This window comes from Pteropus alecto, unplaced genomic scaffold, assembly GCF_000325575.1.
Source record: "Pteropus alecto unplaced genomic scaffold, ASM32557v1 scaffold7, whole genome shotgun sequence".
Lineage (NCBI taxonomy): Eukaryota > Metazoa > Chordata > Mammalia > Chiroptera > Pteropodidae > Pteropus > Pteropus alecto.
Window position 1 is genome coordinate 52,708,828 of NW_006494614.1, and position 4,746 is coordinate 52,713,573.

The following is a 4,746-nucleotide window of genomic DNA, read 5'->3' on the forward strand; positions in this document are numbered from 1 at the left end:
GTTATTGTTCTTATCATGCTCCTCCCCTCAATCTTATGTTTTTGAAATATTCAGGAGATGGGCAATTGGTTTTAAAGCCTTGATAAATGATCACAGAAACTATGTGGCTTAGAGGAAACAAACAGACTTTGTGTTCAGACAGACCTGATTTCCAGCCCTCGCATAACCACCAACTGGCTCTCTGTGACATTGGTCAGTTATTCAACTTCTTAGGAGTCACAAGGAAGATGAAATGGTAAAACTCACTTTGCAAAGATAAATGGGATATATAGGCTGATTTCAATTTTGAACATGAATACAAAAATCCTCAATAGAATACTAGCAAACCAAATTTAATACATACATCATATCCATGTATTTATAGCAGGAACATAAGATTGGTTTAGTATTTTTAAAAATCAAAAAGGTATACTTTAACTGATTGATGGGATAAATACATATAGTCATTTAAATAGATGCAGAAACATTTTTATAAAAGTCAACATCCATTCATAAAAAAATTCATGGCAAATGGGTAATAGAACTTCTTAAACTGAAAAAGGATATCTATTTAAAAATGTATACTTGAGGAAACAAGCTTTCTTAAGTTGATAAGAGATAACGTTTAAGTGTAAATCATACTAAATAGTTAAAAGATGAAAAATTCACCTTTAAGGTAAAGACTAAGACTTTTATTATTCACCACTGTCCTGGAGGTCCTAGCCAGTTCAGTAAAGCAAGAAAACTATGTAAATAAAAGGTATTAAGGATTGGAAAGGAAGAAAGAAAATCCAAAAACAACTACTTATAAATTATTAGACCAATGTCACCATAATAAAAATAAATTTAAAAAAAATTATTAGACCTAATGAGAGCTTAGAAGGTTTATTGAATATAAGACTACTATGTAAAAATCAATTGCATTTTTACATACCAGCCACAAATAGTTTTTTAAAGTATCTGAAATAAACTACTTATAATAGCATTAAAAAATATCAGGTACCTGGGAGTAATGTAACAGATGAAGCTATCTCTAGGGAGAGGACAAAAATTTTGTTTAAAGACATCAAAGAAGACATGTGGAGAAAGATACCATGTTCAGACTGTCTCCTTCACCCTACTTCTTATGCTATAGGTATAGTACACTACCTGGAACCCAAGTCCTGGTGACTCAGAAACCTTTCTGCCTCCAGTTCTTTGTTGCTATAAACAAATGTTCATATAAGAAGAAGAAAGTAAAACTCTATATAGCAATAGTCCTGATAGTCTCAGCACTGTTGTGTCCCATCCTGGATACAAGCTCACTGTCACCAGCTCTAATGTCAAGGAATATTCTACTGGGGCTGCATGGTGGACCCTGAGCTTCGATAGTTCTGGAGAAGTCCAGCTCATCTCCAAACAGAAGAAGAATGATCAGCATTTATAGACAGGTTGACTCTATACAAATCACATTTCCTCTTTTGAACCTTAGTACAAGCCCACCCAGAAAGGATTTGTATTACTTGTATTTCTTATACATGAGAAAGCTGAGGGTCCTCAAGGTTAATGTTTAATGACAACCAAAGACCCACAGTCAGGCATGGAGCAGGGACTCAAACTCAGGGCTTTTGATATCAAACTTAACATTCTCTTCTATAAAAACAGTATTTTTGCGGAGTAGCCTTGTCCTACCACATTCATCAGGACAATTGCAATGTCTTATGGATCTGAGTCTTTTGACTAAGCAAATGTTTTTCTGATGCCTCTAACAATTGAGTGTCTGTAGGCATTATCTTCATACATCTTAAGAAGGGAAGGAGAGAAGAAATGATAGAGAAAAGAAGGGACTTTACAGTGTTTGCCCCACAAATTGGCTGTTGATTTTTGTAGACAAGCCAAAACCTCCTTTCCTTTGCCTGTGAAGTGAAATAATAGATTTTTTCTCTCTCAGGCTTTTGAGAATTAAAGTAAAACATGAAAAGGGCTTAGCACAATGCCTAGCACAGAGTATTTATTTGCTCAACAAATGCTGGCTATTGTTATTGGCAACTGCTATAGCATCAGAAAATAATCCTACAGGTTTTACAATCAGAGTATCACCCAGGTCAGGGCAGAGGAAGCACAACACCAGACTGACTGCAGACTCTTTTTTGCCAGGTCTTCTGCACTGTTCTTGAAGAGATGTCCTTTCCTTGGAGAACTACAGTGGGGAGGAAGACCCTCAGGAGCTGTCTAAGTGTTCTTAGCTCTCAGCATGTAATTCACAAGATAAGCTATGTTGTTTAAGACATCTCTTTTGTTCATTCTTTTATTCAATAGACTTTTCAATAGACCTTTACCGAAGAGCTGGCTATGTCACTGAGAATGGAGAGAAATAGGTCATAAGGTAGCACTGCATAGGGAACTCTGTGGTGATCATCTCCAGTGTCATAGCTCTGAGGGTCCAGAACTATTCTCTGGAGGAAGCAGGGACAGGCAAGCTACCAGGTATGGTGGGAGAAGTATGAGCTTTGGCATCAAAGAGATTGAGGTTTCAATCAGGGTGCTGCTTACTTTCTATGTGAACTTGAACAAATCTTTCATATTTCTAAACCTCCATTTCTTCATCTGTTAAATAGGAATGATAAACTTACTATGAAGAGTTATTATGAAGATTCAGTGGTGTCATTTATGTGAAGTGCCTGGCCTTTAGTGACTCTTCCTCCTGTGAAAACGATTTGGCCCTCAGACCCTCCAACTTCTCCATGCCAAGTTACATTTTTCCTTTTTGTGGTTTCTTTAAACCTGACCTTAATTTGCTGTAAGATCTGCTCTCAAACATATAATAATAAATGGAGTAGTGGGTAGGACACACAGTGTACTTTGCCCCCAACCAGGAAGCCACCCTCTCATTCCTCTTCCCACACAGCATTACTGTTTCAAGCACAGACTACTGGATCTCAAAGGCCAGTCATCTTTAATAGAGCATAACCAAGCACTTCAGGCCATTTCTACCTAGTACATCAAAAAGAGTGCATTTGGTGCAGGTGGACTATTTCTGCATTTGCTCTTTATCCCTCAGTAACTGGTCAGACTATCCAGAAGAAAAATGGATCTTGTCAGAAAGTTGACTCTAAAAGAATGTTGAGTATGCCATTCTTGCGCTGTTGATGCATCAAGAGAAAGGTTCTTTGTCCATTCCTGGATAGTGATGGCATCGCTTCTTTGTGTCTATTTGAATCCTGCTCTAAACATGAAGGAAGTTGTTTTCTTCATTTATTTTACTTAATTTATTCATTTATCCATTCATTCATTCAGTAGAGAGGAGTTAGGAAGTGTTGGATTTCAATTTTAGATAATAGTGGCCAGTGAAAGCCTCACTGAAAAAACTACATTTAAGTAAATATTTGAAGAGTCTGTGTGTTTTCCAGGGACAGAGCCATGGGCCACTCCAATATTTAGAGGTCAGGGAAGATGAAGAACACCAGGAAAGGAGAATGGCAAGAACCATCTGGAACTGTAAAGAAAAATTACGCAAGTGTCCTGGAAGCTGGAAAATGTGTCAAGGCAGAGCAAGCTCAACAGTGTAAAATGCTACAGATAGTAAATAAAGATGAGGACTGAGACAAGATCATTGTATTTTGCAATGTGGAGATTATTGGTGACCTTGAAAAGAACAGTTTCACTGCTGTGGTAGAAGCAAAACCCTGGTGGGAGTATGTTCAGGAGAAAGTTGGAGGAAGGGAACTAGAGACCCTGAATGTAGACAACACTTTCAAGAAATTTTGCCATAAGTTAAAGGGATAAAATGGGGGCAGTGGCCACAGGGGAAGTTAGATCAAAGAGTTTTTTCTCCAACTTTTTCCAAATGTTCAAACTTACGAAAAAGTTGAAGGAGTACTACATTACCCATATAGGTACTTCACCTAGTTGTAGCAATTCTTGACATTTTGCCACATTAACTTTCTCTCCAGAGCCAAGGGGTTTTTTAAAAAGCCTTTTAAAAGTGTGAAATACAATGCATACACAGAATGGTTAACAAAAATATATGTAATTCAATGAATGATCATAAAGCAAACACTCATGTAACTACCACCAATATCAAGAAATAGATACTGCTGGCCAAAGCCCCTTGTGCCCCTCCTTCCCATCAAAAGTTAACCACCATCCTGAATTTTCGTAATAATGACTTATTGCTTTCCTATAACTGCATAATAATGAATTCCTAAACACAATAGTTTAGTTTGTGCCTGTATTTGAGCTTTAAGAATGCGAAAATAGAGCAATATCCTTTTATATCTGACTTATTTAGCTCTATATGTTATGTTTGTTTCTTCATTGTATACTAATCTATAATAAAAATACGTCACCATTTATTATTCATTGTACTGTTTATGGTCATATTGATTGTTTCCAATTTTTTGCTTTTATGAGTAATGCTGAATGCTGCTATGAACACGTTTGTATATGTCTCCTGATTGCACATACACATATGTTTCTATTGGGTATATTCCTAGGAGCAGAATTGCTGGGTCATAGGTATCTGTACATGCACCTTATTTCCATAGCTAATACCAAAGTATTTCCTCTGTTGGTTGAACCGACTTACATTCTCTGTTGCTCTACATCCTTTTCCTTCTTTTTCTTTTTTAATACTTACCATTTCAGTGGGTGTGTTGTGGTACGTCATTGTGATTTGCATTAACATTTCCCTGAAGATGGACGTTTAGTGCCCATTTAGATATCCTCTTTTACGAAGTGACTGTTAAAGATTTTTGCCCATTTATAAAACTGGCTTGAATTTTTCTT

General features: G+C 36.7%; 1 long non-coding RNA gene across 1 annotated transcript; it reads left to right on the forward strand.

The window, feature by feature from the left end:
• The first annotated feature begins 2,220 nt into the window (after positions 1 to 2,220).
• On the forward strand, positions 2,221 to 4,320 carry LOC107196782. The gene is made up of 2 exons (XR_003044467.1): positions 2,221 to 2,445; positions 3,369 to 4,320. It is a non-coding gene; the product is annotated as an uncharacterized LOC107196782 (long non-coding RNA).
• The last annotated feature ends 426 nt before the right edge of the window (positions 4,321 to 4,746 follow it).